Raw genomic sequence first — 17,526 nt, 5'->3', positions numbered from 1 at the left:
AATAGATTTTTTTAAAAGTTTTTCTGAGGGTAATTTTTAGTTAGGTAACAGAAAAAACGTTAATCTCGAGCGTTAAAGTTATGTAAAAAATAACATGTAAATATTTTAAAGTGATTGGTATATCACTGCCAGATGTGCTAATGAAGAAAATTCTCAAGCGGAGGGTTTGTATTATTTTACGTTTGTTATAAAAGAAAGGTAAACAGACCATCAAAATTTGAAGATTTTTTTCTGAGGCCTGGAGGGTTGAGTCTTGTGTACCAATCAACTCAGCTCAATAGATTAAAAGTGGTTAAATGTCTGTTATCGAGAAGGAATCTTCAAGATACACAGCTGCCTGATGGCTCGGGGTAGTGTCGGATTGATTTGAATAGTAAGGCTTATCGACTAAACCTAAACCTCTTGTCTCTTGTAATCCTTATCTATATGGGCCACCATTAGGTACTACTTCAATAGGGATTGTGCTCCTGTTCTTTTGACATTGAAAATGTCTTACTGCACTATCTGTGGCAGGGTGTCTCTAAAATCTAAAATCAAACAATGTCACGTTTTTGCGTCACTATTTTGAGCGCTAATAACTTTGTGATTTGTGAACGGATTTTCGTCTGGTTGTCACCAAACAATTCGGAATTAACTGAAATTATGTTTTATTGCTATACTGTTTTTGTATATCAAAAGCACACTATTGAAAAACAAGCAAAAATGAATAGATCTTGGAAAACGTGAAAACTCCAATACATCAGTCAATTTATCCCTGGCAGAGCCGTCAATAGAAAGCACCAAAGCAACTCAATCAGACACGGGAGGCTATTTATAGAGGTGCCACGTGTTCGTTTGCGTCAGTCTTTACTCGATTTTCGTACGAGTAGGACCTGGATAATAACGTCCGGACGATGCGATAAGTGGAGCATGGCAAACTATGCATAGAGGAACTCATTTGTGTATGTTTGAGTTTCAAATCTCACAGCAGGGTGAAGAGCACACAACACACGTATACACTTTGATTTGAACACTGCTGGGTGTTTGTATGCCGCTCGTGTGTTTGGGTTGGGACTGGGCAAAGGGGATAAATTAATTTATTTTTATTGTGTGCGCATTCAGTTAGTGAGACGCAAAAGGTTTTTGGCTGTTGGTATGCACGTATGGTAGTGAGCCCATTGGCACACACGTTTTATATTGTGGAAATGCGTGATGTGATTTTGGTACTAAGGCATCTGGCATGTTTCTGCATGTTCAAAGCACGGAAAAACTTAATTTGGTTTGCGTCTACTGAGTCATCTGACGAAGAGAAAATATCGATTAGTTTTTATCCCAGGTTTGCAAGAATTATTACCATATGTTGTTCAAATACCATTGAGCATATTAAGCAGCATAGTATTTTATATAGGGGGCTCAAAGCCAAATAAGCACCTGGCGTATTGTTTTATTATTCCAAAAATTAAACTGTTATATGCTGCCATTCTCTTTACTGCTTCATTTGAAACACGTTTAGAACCTGTATAGTACAGTTCTAGATTCATAATTGTGACAGTTCTATAATATAAAACTGAAAATTTGAAAACTAGAGCTTTAGTATTAGGAAGTGAATTTTACAATAACGTGGTAATTTTGTAATATATTATGTAAAAACGCTTTCATTTAAAACAACTTTATTGTAGGCATGAATACTACATATATGGAGTATATCGAGTTTCAAAATGATATTTACGAAGTGTTGCTTAATCGAGTTTTTCCTAAAATAACTTTCTATTGTCAGCTTCACAAACTCAAGCTTTGGATAAAATGTAAATGTTATCGTTTATAAACCATAAAAAAGATTTGTCATAAACAGTAAAATCATAATAATTCAATTTTAATTAAATAGAAATCCTAAAATATGTTAATACCCTGAACACATGGAGCCTTCATGTCTTCAACAAAGTGGTTTGTAATAGCAATTTTGCTGAAGACATTAAGTCTGGAACTAAATTTGTTTGAAGAGTAAATTTGCCATAAATACTGCTACGAGGATATAATGCCACAGTTATTTTATCAAATGATGTGCTGTTTAATGTTTGTAAAATTCACCGAAGATACTAAACCTGCAAAATTGGCGGAACGGATTACGCCATTTTTCATTAATTCCCTTACTTTTGGAAGGTGGTTTTCTCGATATTAATTCCATAACGTTTTCGTTTCAACTCGACGCATTCCCAAAATAGAAACATTTTCAGCAAATGTTGGAAGTTATGTAATTTTTCGGTGAGCAATTCTAAGTTTCACAGACATTAAAGCAATTCCAGTTTCGCTCCCTATTAAAAAAGACCCTAATCCATATTACAGTACACCCTTTAAAAACTGAACTCAATATGCTAGGAAATTATGATTATGATTATAATTGATTTCAGAACTCTGGAATGAGTTTCTATTGGAGGTTTGGTTAAAACCCAAAGCGTCCTCTTGGCTATACCACTGCTTGGAGTTATTTATTTCGCTTTTTATTTTCCGAGATATGTTTCAAATCGATCCGATGGTTATAAGTCAGAAGGTTCGCGCAAATTTTTGCACCGATAAGCGATCTAGTTTCATCTAGACAACTTGGAATTGTTCGGTGGTTATTCTAGCGGTTGTAGATAGAAAGATGAAATGCGAAATTCGTTTTATCGAAATAATATTTGGCTCATTTAAATGGATTATTACTATATTGAACAATAAATAGGCGACAAAGGGTAATCCACAATCAACAAACCATAACTTTTAAAGTAGTAGAAATATGTAATTGAAATCATACATACACACACATACACACACATACACACACACATACATACATACACACACACATACAGACTTTTTCCGATCTCGACGAACTGAGTCGAATGGGATATGACACTCGGCCCTCCGGGCCGGGACTAGGTTGACGTTTTTCAGAGTGATTGCATAACCTTTCTATATGAGAAAGGCAAAAATGTGCCAAAATCCAAAAAATTGAATTGTCGTCAAATTTTTTTTCGAGTTTGCATCAAATCTCGACGTTTCATGCGCCTTGAACACATTTAGCATCAAAAATAAAAATTCTATTTTTAATTTTTCCTATAGTTTATATGAGAAATTTCTGTGTGGCCGCACTCTGAAACCCGTAATTCCGGAACCAGAATTCCGATCGATTTAAAATTCAATAGCAGCCGATGGGAAGGTTGCACCTTTCATTTGAGACTAAGTTTGGGCAAATCGGTCCAGCCATCTCTGAGAAAAATGAGTGACATTATTTGACACATACGCACATACATACACACACATACACACACATACACACACATACATACATACACACACATACATACACACACATATAGACTTTTTCCGATCTCGACGAACTGAGTCGAATGGGATATGACACTCGGCCCTCCGGGCCGGGATTAGGTTGACGTTTTTCAGAGTGATTGCATAACCTTTCTACATGAGAAAGGCAAAAATGTGCCAAAATCCAAAAAATTGCATTGTCGTCAAATTTTTTTTCGAGTTTGCATCAAATCTCGACGTTTCATGCGCCTTGAACACATTTAGCATCAAAAATAAAAATTCTATTTTTAATTTTTCCTATAGTTTATATGAGAAATTTCTGTGTGGCCGCACTCTGAAACCCGTAATTCCGGAACCAGAATTCCGATCGGTTTAAAATTCAATAGCAGCCGATGGGAAGGTTGCACCTTTCATTTGAGACTAAGTTTGGGCAAATCGGTCCAGCCATCTCTGAGAAAAATGAGTGACATTATTTGACACATACGCACATACATACACACACACATACACACACATGCACACATACATACATACACACACACATACAGACTTTTTCCGATCTCGACGAACTGAGTCGAATGGGATATGACACTCGGCCCTCCGGGCCGGGATTAGGTTGACGTTTTTCAGAGTGATTGCATAACCTTTCTATATGAGAAAGGCAAAACGTAAGTTTATGGCATTTCAGAATTTTCTAGTAGTGCATTTAATAGTTATAACACAATTTTGGATATTATGCAGGGTTTCAAAAAAAGTAATCGACCAAAAATCGACGCTGAATAATCGATTATCAGATAATCGTCAAATGCGGTAATCGATTAAAAATTAATCGAATAATGTCCATAATGATCGATTAGTTCGATTCATCGAGAACTAATCGGACATCCCTAGTTAGTATAACCAGTGAACAAATTCAAGTGGCCTGAGTGCAGAACAATGGCGTAGCTAAGGGAGGGGGGGGGGCGAAGGAGGCAGCCACTCCTGGCGGAAATAGTTGGGGGCGGCATATGCTGTTCAACATAATTTAATTATTTATTAGTGATTATCATTGTTAACTGTTATGTGTCCAACAAAAAAAAACACCTTTAACAGGCCAACGCGAACCCACAAATTGAAATGCTCATAACTATCTCTTCCTTTATCCGATTTGGACACTTTTAGATTTTTTGGATTCAGGAACTCGTCCACTTTTTGATTTGTAAAATTGAACCGGATGAATGGATCTGGTGCTTGATAATCCGGATTTTCCGGGGTGATGTTCCAGTACTAGGGTATGATTTGTAAACTTTAATAATGTCCTAGCAATATGAGTATCAAAATTCTTCAAATTGTCTCGGAAGTCTGTTATTTATTGTTACGGGACCCTATGGCAATTTAAAAAATGGAATTGGAATGGAATGTCCCTACGGGAACTTGCTCCGGAATGTCCGTTCCGGGGTCAAATCACCAAATGGTTCCAAAACCACGAGATATAGCCTACTGATGCAATTTCAAGAATTTTGATACCCATATTGCTAGTATTCCATTGAAGTTCATAAATAGTATCCCAGTACTGGAACCTGCTTCTGGAAATCCGGATTCCCGGGAACCGAATGAAGTAACCCAATTCATTTTTGCCAAGTCCAAAAGTGGATGAGTTCCTGAATCCAAAACTCCCAAAAACATCAAAATCGGTTGGAAATTACCTTAGTTATTTTTGTGGGTACCCGGTTACCCACGTCGGCCTGTTACGTAGTAAAAAAAATCAGGAGCCCATCCTAACTCCCCCCTTACTATATCAACAACATTATTTACCCAAAGGCTTGACTTAGTGAAATTCTAAGATGTCACAAAGTTTCAATTTCCAGCTATGGATAAAACATAGGAATTTCATTAATTGAAAAAAAGGTACCCGGGTACCGCGTCGGATACATAACGGTTAATTAATGGGTTTCATATGTTGAGGTCGGCCAAAACATCGAATTTTTTTTATTCTTCTATCGTAAGTTCAGGTTCTTAACAATGTTATCTCAATTTTTTATAAAGATCGAAGCAGTAGATGCAAAGTTATAGCGTTTTTCATCTTGCTCCCTTATGGAGATGTGGCTTATACTTGAAACTTTAAACGCGATTATCTCGAAATCATGTTTTCTAAAAACGTCTTTGCGGTGACTACGATTGCCGAAAAAGTTTTCAACTGATCTCAAAACTTTTTTTGGCTTGTTCGTAATTTAGCCGTGTCCTTGAACGATTCATTTTTTGGTCAAAATTTTCATATTAATTTTATGAATTCTTTAATAATTTTTTTCAGGAGAAAATAGTATTTTTTTTGGAAAAATCGTCCCCGTTTCCAAAAAGAAGAAAATTATTTTTTAATCAATCGTTCAAGGACACCACGGGTACATATACTAAAGATTTTTTTTAGTTTGTTGGTTTCAGTTAAGCTGTTGGACTGGAATCGTAGTCACGGCAAACCTTATGTAAAAAACCCGTTTAAATTCACCTAGTGGTGCAATTGTGCCTTTCTCATTTATCCAAACTACGATTCCATGGCTGTTTATGTTTAATATAGATGTTAGATGTTATTTATTATAGAGGATTTAACCCTAAGGGTCATTTTTCTCCGTAGCCATGTTTAATATAATGGTGGAAATGTCTATTAAATATTCAGTGCGATTTACACATACGTACAATGAATCGACAGCTACGAACTTGAGTCGCTAGATGTCGACGATGAAATACTTGAAACCAGCGGCGGATCCAGGAGGAGGGTTCGAGGATTTGGATCCCGCCAAAAAATTTCAACTTGTTAAAAATTTTTAAATTAGTTTCGCAACTCAAAATCATTTCAAACCAAATTTTGCACTGGTTTTTCAGACCCACTAGGAAAATTTATTCTAAAGGAATTAGAAAATTTTATTCGCGTAGAGGGATACTTGATGAGGGAAGCGCGGTGAGTGATGTGGGGGGGGGGGGGCTCACCGTATCCCCCTATCAGGAATCAGGAATCAGTAGCGTCTGGCTCAAATGGCACGTTCCCCATGTTGATCGGAGATTTGTGCCTTGCCAAGAATCGTCTTTTCATCATTTTCCTGATGGGAAGGATTGGGGAAGTGGTAAGGTTAGGGGTAAGGAAAACAACGACACAGAACAATTAAAACAAAGCATTCTGCACCCCCAGAGTGATGCTGAACGATCTGCAGGTGCTACAACAGCAGGAATAAAACTTCCAACCCCTGGAGGGATTTAGAACCTCTACTCAAACAGTGAGCGGATATATCAACACCCCCGAGGGGATATTGAGATAACAGAACGACAACACCCCCGAAGAGATATTGTCATTCAAATACGGCTAAAAAACTATAGCTCTTTACCACACTGGGTTAGGAACAAAAGCATATCCTTAAATTTCAGCTCTCTGTACATAGGTTCATCTATGTATGGAGAACCAAAAATCCGGATGCGCAATTGCAATAATACAGGGCAATTGCATATCAAATGATATGATGTTCCGTAATCGGATTCACAAAGATTGCATGAATAATACTCAGCGCGCTGAATAGTAGCCATGTGATAATTGAGTTTTCAATGTCCAGTCAGTGCCCTGACCAGAATAGTGCAGTTGTGCTTGGAAAAATGCAACAAATTTCTTGACATTTTCGGGCTCACATCCGGCAGAAAAGCCTTTGTTTGAACGCAAGTTTGCAAGCTACGCCAATGGTTGGCATGTTTGAATGCAGCCCAAGAGCGAATCTTGTGCTTTATCCAACATATTGACAGTGGTAGAACTGGTTCTGGACCAACGAAATCAGTTGCAGCGCCAGCTCTAGCCAATTCGTCCGCCCATTCATTTCCAGTAATACCGGAATGACCGGGTACCCATAGAAGGTAGATAGCATTTGAAATGCTAAGATCTTCGATTTGAGTTCGACATGCGATTACTAATTTCGATCTCGAATCTGCCGAACTAAGTGCTTTCTGGGCAGCCTGGCTGTCAGAGCAAAAATAGATTCTTTTACCGCAAATTTCCTGTTGAAGTGCGGATTGTACGCCACACAGAATCGCAAAGATTTCTGCTTGGAATACGGTACAGTATCTACCAAGCGAATGAGATTGGTTTAATCTCATCTCATGACAATAGACACCAGCACCGGCTCGGCCCTCCAACAAAGAACCGTCCGTATAACAAACTACGTATTCTTCAAGTTGTCGCTCCATCCAGCCAGACAGCCATTCCTCACGAAGCGGAATTCTCACATTGAAAGTTTTAGAAGGAAAACTACATGTGAGTGTAAGGTCACTGGGAGCAAGTGTATATTCATCCCAAGTAACTATTTGGGGCCACAGTCTTGTGTGACTAGTTACACGATCTATTGGGTTACTGTTCCAGAGCCCAGTAACCTTAAGACGGTATGCACAAAAAAGTGCTTCTTGTTTCAGAGACACATGTAGTGGTTTTATGTTCAAGAGTGCCTCAAGAGCAGCAGTAGGTGTTGTCGAGAACGCACCAGTCATCGCCATCAAGACCATCCTCTGAAGATGGTTTAACTTTGATTGGATTGTCATGACTTCTCCCTTCTGCCACCAAACAAGGCACCCATATGCCAGTATTGGTCTAACAATTGTTGTGTAGATGCACTGAATGTACCTAGGTTTGAGTCCCCACGATTTGCCGAAAGCCCGTCTACATTGGCCAAAGGCCATGCAAGCTTTCTTGATCCTGAAATCGATGTGAGCTGTCCATTTAAGTTTTGAGTCGAAAATTACCCCAACGTACTTGATCTTTGACAATAATTTCAGAGTCAAAAAACTGCAATGGACGAGCTCCGGTTGTAATCCTTCGTTGCGTGAAACGCACCATTGAGGTTTTATTTGGATTAACTGATAGTCCAACATGAAGACACCACCGCTCAACAACACATAAGGCTTATTGCATCAAATCAAAAAGTGTGTTAATGCAAATACCGGTGATCATTATATGATAATAATCGGCGAAACCATACGCCGGAAACCCAAGCTCATTTAGTTTTCTCAACAAGCTATCGGCGACAAGGTTCTATAGAAGTGGTGACAGCACACCACCTTGAGGACATCCGCAGACACTCAGTTTCCTCATCTCTACTTGTCTTAACGATGAGCACAGATGTCGGTTGCTAAGCATTGCGTGTATCCAGTTCGTGATATATGAAGGTACTCCATGATCTCGTGCTGCTGGAATGGATTCGAAAGACACGTTGTCAAAAGCACTTTCAATATCGAGAAAAACTCCTAAACTTGATTGCTTTTGTGAAAAAGCTTTTTCAATGTTGTAGACAACATTGTGTAACAGGGTGGTAGTAGACTTCCCCGCTGATATGCATGTTGCATTGCATGCAGCGGGTGCTCGCCCAAGCTACCATCCCGAATGTAGTGGTCGATTAAACGTTCCACTGATTTGAGAAGGAAGGAGGTCAGACTGATCGGTCCAAAGCTCTTTGCCTCCTCATAAGTGACGCGGCCACCTTTGGGAATGAATTTGACAGTTATTTCCCGCCACGCTAATGGAATGTATCCTGTTGCAAGACTGCAAGTAAGAACCTTTTTCAAAATATGCTTGAAGTGTTCATATCCTTTTTGTAGTAGAACTGGAATAATTCCGTCCTTTCTCGGAGACTTATACGGAGAAAAACTTTCAATCGCCCATTTGATCGATTCGGTTGTCACAATTCTACAAGCAAATGCCCAAGAATCAGAACTGCCTGAAAAGAACTCAGGGGCAGTCGTCAGTTATGGCTCCGTACAACCTGGAAAGTGTATGTCAAAAAGACAGTTGAGTACTACATCTTCGTCAGACGAGTATTCACCATTAGTAGTTCTAATGGAACTGACATGAAAGTCTTTCGATTTCGAAAGTAACTTATTTAATCTACTAGTCTCGTTGAGACTTGAGACATTTGTGCAGAGGCTTTTCCAACCACTTCGCTCAGAGGATCGAAGGGCATTTCTGTATGCTTTTCGAGCCAACTTAAATGCCTCCGACCCGTCCCTGCGTCTGCGATTCCAAGCTCTCCTACATAACTTTTTGAGTCGGTGTTCCTCTAGAAGCACGCATAACTCGAAGCGGGCAAGCCTCTTGGTATGCTGCTACTATGAGTGAGCTTGTTTTATCCACGACCTCATCCAAATCACTTGGAGATTCAATCGTCGGAAGATATCCATGAAACCTAGTCGCCAAGCCCTCTTCGTAGAGGTCACAGTTCGTAGATTTGGGATTACGATAGGTGACGATATCTAGCGAGACGTTTAAATGATCAAAGACGATGTGCTTATGATCAGATAACGACGGTTCGAGCTTGTTTGGTACGAGCCAGTTTGTCATCTCATGCGTAATACTGTCAGGGCAGAGAGTTTCATCTAACACCTCTTCTCTGCCAGCTCGCGCAAAAGTTGGGCGGTTTCCTGCATTAAGAATGTGTAGATTTGTACTACTTAAGTATTCCATCAATTCGGTGCCTCTCAAATTGATATCAGAGCTGCCTCAAATTATGTGGTGGGAATTTGCATCACTGCCGATTATGAGAGGAAACCCATTTCTGCCACAGTATGATACAACCCTTTTGAAATCATCAGAAGGTGATGGTTCATTATGCGGCAAATATGCCGAACAATAGACGTATTTCTTGTTTATGTTGTCAACAGTCATATTTACCATGACAGTACAAATAACTCGAGTTGTAAGGTCCCATTTGCAAATTTTGCACTGGTTTTTCAGACCCACTAGGAAAATTTATTCTAAAGGAATTAGAAAATTTTATTCGCGTAGAGGGGTACTTGATGAGGGAAGCGCGGTGAGTGATGTGGGGGGGGGGCTCACCGTATCCCCCTCACTGTTCAAATACAGAGAACCTATGTAAGCCAAAAAAAGGGATTAAGTTGACGATGTTCAGAGTGATTGCATAACCTTTCTATAGGAGAAAGGCAAAAATGTGAATTTACTATGTGTCCGTACTCTTAAACCCGTAACTCCGGAACCGGAACTTGGAATTTAATGAAATTCAATAGCAGCTTATGGGAGTTGTACCTTTCATTTGAGACTAAGTTTGAAAAAATCGGTTCAGCCATTCCTGAGTAACCGATGTGCTTATTTTTGGTCACATACATACATACACACGCACACTCCGGGCCGAGATTAAGTTGACGATGTTCAGAGTGATTGCATAACCTTTCTATATAACGTATAACAAATATTTCATAAAATATGGCAACATACCTTCATAAAAATTCAAATTTTTCCCTTTTTTCCAGCATCTCAACATATATAACCCCTAAATCACGCTATACGTTAAGCGCGTGTGAAACGTTTGAATTCATATTAATTTGGCACCTGTAGAAGATTAAGAGTGTTAACGACGGAACTGCCGAAATAAAACAATATATATTAGAATCTAAACCCCAAACGTAATGATGTTAGTAAATGCAAACGGAAATTGTTATAAAAAATCCTTTATTAATAACTTAACTACTTTTGAGAAAAATAAAACTCTGTAATGGCCTGAAGTTAACAAATGGAAGAGTACAGGGAAAAGTGCAGTTTATGTCTCACAAATGGTCGGTGTTAAGTTAGACCGGACTAAGTTACATTGTATCGATTTCGAGAAAAACGAGTTTAAAGTTTGAATCGCCATCCCTTTTACGTTATAATTTTAAATAAATTTTTGCCATAATTCTTGCTAATTGTGACATATTTCAAATTTGGTAAAATTCGAATGTAGCTGATGAAATTATTTATCCAGTGCTATCATTATCTCTTTTCTTAAGGTTTTGCGACTTAGTCCGGTCTGACTTAAAGCCGACTAAATAAGGAACCAGAAAAAATGGGTTCTGTTGTAATTTAAAGTAAATTTAATGTTGTTTTTTTCTTATGTTTATATTAACACTGCCTAATTCTGGCCAATGTATCCCGCACATTATACGGCGTTTTATTTATTTTAAATAACCTATCCAAACTTTGCCAACATTTACAATTGCAATTGGTTTTTGACAATGCCGAAATCTTGCGGTTCTTTAACTCTCTTTTTTCCTGCCGTACCAATCAGTCTACTGTCACCATGCCCTTTGCTGTATCAATATGTCGTATCTAGCTCACTCTAAGGAGGTGAAGTACCCAAAATTCAAGGATGGCCAAGTCAAAGTCGAACGTAATATTCGAAGGCGATGAGACCATCGGAGAATAGGCAGAAACTGCGAAAATGGATAATTGTAATTATTATTTTCGAATAATCGTTTCATAAATGCAGCCAATTACCTTCGCCGTTCAGCAGTAATTGTATTCTGGTGGAACAAATACTGCTGCTGAGCTGCGGACCTCCAACTTTTGTCCGACAGGGTATTACAAAAAGAGACCATATGGGATGATGTTCAGGACAGATGAAGAGCGAAGCTTTTCAACTTCAAAATGTGGTTGAAGGGTTTTTTCAGAAAGACGCTTTTGGATTGGATCAGATGAACTGTTAATAATTTACTTTGGAACAGCCACAAGGTTAGAAATATGACATATTCGTGAATTAATTTGTTGTTAATTCGTTACAAGCTTGCGAGACGTCTAATCACCACAAATTGTCCACCTATTCAGTTTTTGTTCTTGGAGAACTTCGCAAAATGTAAAACTTTATTACTAACACCGACCTGTTGGTCACCCAGTACGCCCAGTTCGATATTTGCACTGTCTTAAATGCGTTGACATGAGTATGAATTTTAATTGCTGTATGAATATTTATTAGGCGCATGACAAGTTTCGCGTAGGTTTGAAACTGCTCTGTAACCTGCTGTCTTATCGGTGGCGGCGTGTGGCCTAGTATCAACGTGTTCTGCTGACGGAGAGCTTTAAGCACGGCGCCAAATCGTTCGGAGCTAATGTTTACGCTAATAGTGGCACGATGAGGTGATGAGCCTATTTTCGCCTTGTTTCTATTATCATCATTTGAAGTTGCTGACTAGAGCAGCAGTGTCTGTCAGCTTTGGCCAACACATTGGTTCAGATGGTTGAACGATGACTAGGGCAATCGATTCGACTTTTCGTTGCACTCGAACACAAGAATTTATGTTGGCTTTAAAGAACGAAGCATAGATGTTGGTGCTAATTTATGCACATTCCATGGATTGTAGGCTGACTAATTAGTGAAATAGTTGGACAGACTCCCTCATAGGGACAAAATAAACTCTTTACCCAATAATGATTTATTATTCTTGGAAGTCTGGAATGGCACCCTCTTTTGTAATCGGCGTCGGTTATTTATAAATCGTTTTAAATATCTAGAGCTAACTCAAACACCCTCCTTGTGAATGGCTTCAGACTAACATCGTAAAGTAATAGGCGATTATTATTGATTATTTCAGCTGCGCTCATACTGTAGAATTGCCAGAAAACCACTTGCAATAATTGTTTATACAATACTATAATTTTTAATTTCATGCCGATCGTCTTGGCATTTGTAGACAAACCATTCATAACACAAGATAGTATAATTTCTAATTTTTACAATTCTTATACTTGGAAGGTATGGAAACTGGAAAAAAATTCGAACAGTTTTTTCAGTCGTATCTGATCATTACATTGAAAAACTATTGTTTTAGATATCATCGTGTCTCTTTGTATAATTATGGAGTCTTGTAACTGATTTATTAGTCAGATTCACTTAATTGTGAAATCATTTTATTATTAAATAAAATACCTGCATACAAACACTCACATAGAACATAATTCCGGGTGTACTGAAACTAATATTAAACCTCGAATTTCAAATCATTTTGAGCTCACTTTTGAAGCATTATACAGAAATATGGATGGTGTACATTTATGTGCTGAGATCGCAATAAAATTTTGTATACCAAGACTCGTTCTCAATTTATTCACTAATACAGTGAAACCGTCAACTTCGGATGTTTAGTATTTTCGAAGACTAATGTCTTCAGTCAAGTTTACGAGAATGTAATTTTTAACAACTTTTTTTGAAGACATGAATGCTCCGTGTATTCAGGGTATCGAAATATAACCAGTTATTGCCTGTAAATGATAAATCTCTTCTACTGTTTACAAAAAATAAAACTCACATTTTTCCAAGGCACGAGTCTCTGAAGCATGCAATGAAAAGTTAAATTGAAGAAAATTGGATTTAAGGAAATTTCATTAGTAGCGTTTTATATTTCGATATGCTGCTTATATATAACATTCATATCTTCAACAAAGTTGTTTTAAATGGCATTAGCAACAACTTTGCTCAAAACATCAACTCTCTTACTATTTTTGAAGAATAAATTCTCAATAATTACTTCTAGGACAATTAATCCCCAAAATTATTATATCAGAAGATGCGCTGTAGTATACTGAAAAACGAATGTCGAAGTTGATAGACCTCCAAAGTAAACGATTTCGAAATTAACCCAAGTAACCATAAGCATTAAGCCATTGCACTATATTGGCTATACATTTGCACTAATGTTGCATTGAAACTCCATTACAGCATTAACAATGCAATAAAGCTCTATATTAGCATCAATAATGCATAACTGCACAGCCGACATATAGCATTATCGCTTGCTCTGTATGCGCATATAAAGCTGATATAACGCGTATATGCTTCAAGGATCTTTAAAGCATGTAAGCTTCACAAGAGCATTTAATGCCATTATAGAGCAAATAAATAATGCTATTGTAATGCTGTGGGTTTATTTGTTATGCAACTCTTCTTGAAGATTATATTCGGCATATTTCATTTCAATCGAACATATGCAATATAGTCCAGGGAGCAAACGCAGCGCACTTACCGTGAAGGACGAGGCAAGGTACCTAAGTTCGAAACTTACTAAAGGTAATTTTCGTAAAACATTCATATCATGTCAGAACGAAAACCCATTAAGGATATTCATTACAATTCATTAGAAGAGTGTAAATCACGGTTTTAAACAGAACATTTTATATTAATTTTTTTTCCTTTTTGCTCATCATACCGAAAGGAAACATGAGAAATGGTTTTCAAACTGGTTTGCTATAAAATAGCATTAGTACTGCAGAAACGAGCTGTCAATCTCTGCACAGTAATGGCACTATATTTCGCCTTTTCTGGCATAATACCAGCATTATATCGGTATTTAGGGCTTCACGGCTCTAAAGGGCTGCTTAATATATGGGGATCTAAAGCAGATATTAGGCTACGTTATAATGCTTACTGATTACTTGGGAAGTGATTTTGACAGCACGAAAAATTTTCGTATATTTATTCCACTTTCAAAGCGCAGATTCTCTTACTTAATTAACATAAAGTCAACAGTAGTCCTACGTCAACAGTTTGTACAGCTTCATAGTGCTGTCCATTTGTAGCTTTTGATAAAGAAATACAATTTAATTCAAACGTAAAATGCGTTAAAGGTAGCAGATTTTTGTTAATTTTTTAAACTCTACGTTATTTACAAGGGGGGTTGGAATTTTGTGACAAAATGCTACGAGGGGACCCAGTGTTATTCAGTCGAACAACAAATAGGCTAGCCCTAATGTGGATGTACAAATCCCGTCTTACATATACCTGTTATACGATTAATTGGATAGTACGGATCATTATAAAACTTTGTTTATACAAGCCGATCAATTGATACGTAAAACGTTTTCCTTGTTTGCCCTGAATATTTTAAGTTTCCCCGGGTAGTGTAACAATAGCCTGTAAACTCATAAGCTTTACCAAGCAGTATCAAATCTTCAGTGGAAAATCATATAAGCTTGAAATAAGCCACCGCCATCCACACTACACAACGCAAAAACCAGTGCAAATCAAATCAATTGCACCCGCACTGCCGCATGCCAGACGAAAACAAACCAAAGATCACACGCCAGTACACACTCCAGTGCGCACTACAGTATACACTACAGTGAATACACCGCAGTGCACTCTGGGGTGCGCGCGGTGGTGAATTTATCTGAGCGCACCACAGAAAATTACAAAGCTCTTTTCTGCACTCTAGATCGTTCGTTTTCCACTCCCACCAACATGCGCTCACACATATCAAATACAGTGGTGTATATGAACGAAAGAGTTTAGCCACAGATAACAGACGTTTAGGCTAGAACAAAATTTCTTCAAAAACCTGTGTAAACTTTCAAATTGCTATACGTTGAAAATCCGTGTTTCACTATTGCCATCTGCGCAACTGTTTGCTACACGTGTTTGACAGCTGCACTCTAACTGCATTGTAGTGATCACTGCGCCATCTGCAAACGTTTGCCAAACATGTTTCAGACGTCTGATTTATTCGGAATTTCAGTAGCGGGTATTTACACACGATTCAAATCGAGCCTAAACGTCTGTTATCTGTGGTTTAGCTTACCAGTGTGTGTGATAGGGAGCAACTTAAACTTCTCTTTACTGCACAGAAGATAAGTGCATCACTGTAAGGGGTGATTGAGCTGTCGAAAATCGCCGAAAAAAGCTGTCGTCAATTAAATCCACAAACAAGGCGCACGAAACAAAGTAATTTCACGCCGTAAAGCACTGAGGACTAGCATGAAATGGTATTTCTTGTCACACGATCAAAAGTTGTACCACCCCTTGTTTTTTGCCTTATAAACAGGAAACGGCATATTCTCCTGTGCAGGCGTCGAGAATGAAGAGAACAACGTACCAACAATAATTTCGTTTTGTTCCTTCACTTAGCCATCACAAAGCGACTAATTTACTGCTACCTTAAATCAATTCTTCTTGCTTCTTGCTGATAGCCACTGCTAGCTGCGGCAATGGTTGGGGTGGTGACGTTCAATCAGTTCTTTTTCGATTGCTGCCTCAAGGCACAATCAGTAGATGAATGAATCAATGAATGGCGAACCTGATGATAATGGCACTGCAGTTTGTGGAAAGGAAGAGTTGTAGTAACAAAAGTGTAATAGTAGAGGGCACTTAGTTTATTCTATATTAATCACTTTTGTTGCAAGTTGCTTATTGATTGGAGGTCACTGGACAAAGCAATTCAACTTTAAAGGTCAACAGAATTTTTGAAAATCTTCTATTCTAAGCATGTGTGAGAAAGAAAGGCAAAACATAAATTTATATGAGAATGTCTTTCTACTACAAAATCGGGTTATTTTGCAGTTTTCGGCATTGTTGATTATTACACCTAAAACTATATATCGGTGGATATTGGGATGCACTAGATGATTCTGTAATTTTTTACAAATAAATTAGTTTGCATTGCCGATTTTTCAAATGTTTCCACATATAAACTTAAAAATTCTTGTAAGTAAGCCAGAATGAAAAGCTCAAGCTCATATCTGGTATCCGATGTATGGACCCAATCACGTTTCGATTGAGCGCTGCTCCGAAAAAGTCAATTTTGATGCCGGTCTACTGATTACTGCTTATTCACTTTTAACCTGGGTATACCCAAGCAACACTTTCAGCAACGCGTTACGCGGCATAAATGTTGCGATACCAGAGAATCGATATATGTAACTATGTCCGGAACAGTACATAAGATGTTCATATTTTCATCCAGGAAGGAGCAGGGTTCTGAATATCATCACTTATGATAAAATATTCACTCTTCGGCTCGAGTGGATGGCACTGCGGGGTCCATGAGTGTCTATTCACAATACCGAACTACCAGACAGCGGGGGCCATTATCAGCCCTGAAAGAGACCATTTTTCAACTCGTATATTTTTTTCCACTCTCAAGAGGTTTTCCGATCTTTTATACATATATGTGTTATTTTTTTGAAGAAAATGATGAAGCAGATGAAAATTTACTGTATTATGCAGGTAAACAATTTTTTTCGCTTGGGGCATGTGTTTCATGGAACGTCACGGTGAAGGGAGTTTATCAGCAATGCCCGAACCCAGAAAACCCTTAATAAATTTCGATACTTTTCAAATGTGATACGAGCTGTGGTTTCGGAAAGATGTTTTTCTTGCTGCCACTTGATGGTGATGTGGGCTCTTCTCGAGTACTTCCAATGCCTTCTCTTTTCATCACATTCGAAAGTGATTCAGTCGGACTGGACTGGACGGGGTCGCTGAAGAGCACTGGAATGACGAATGCAGAAAAATGAGTTACTCTTCGAAACCAAAAATTGTTTACTTAGTAGGTAGGTGAAAAAAATCTATACCTCGTGTAGTAAAAGCTATCCCACTTGACTGAATCAAAATGAAATAGCATCAGAAAAAAAATAAGAGCTTTGCTCGAGAGCTTCGAATCTCGTATTTATTTTTGTCGATTGCTTTTACCGAAAACATCCCCTCTGGATGC

Source organism: Topomyia yanbarensis, chromosome 3 (assembly GCF_030247195.1).
Source record: "Topomyia yanbarensis strain Yona2022 chromosome 3, ASM3024719v1, whole genome shotgun sequence".
Classification (NCBI taxonomy): Eukaryota; Metazoa; Arthropoda; class Insecta; order Diptera; family Culicidae; genus Topomyia; species Topomyia yanbarensis.
This window is presented reverse-complemented; position numbering follows the sequence as displayed.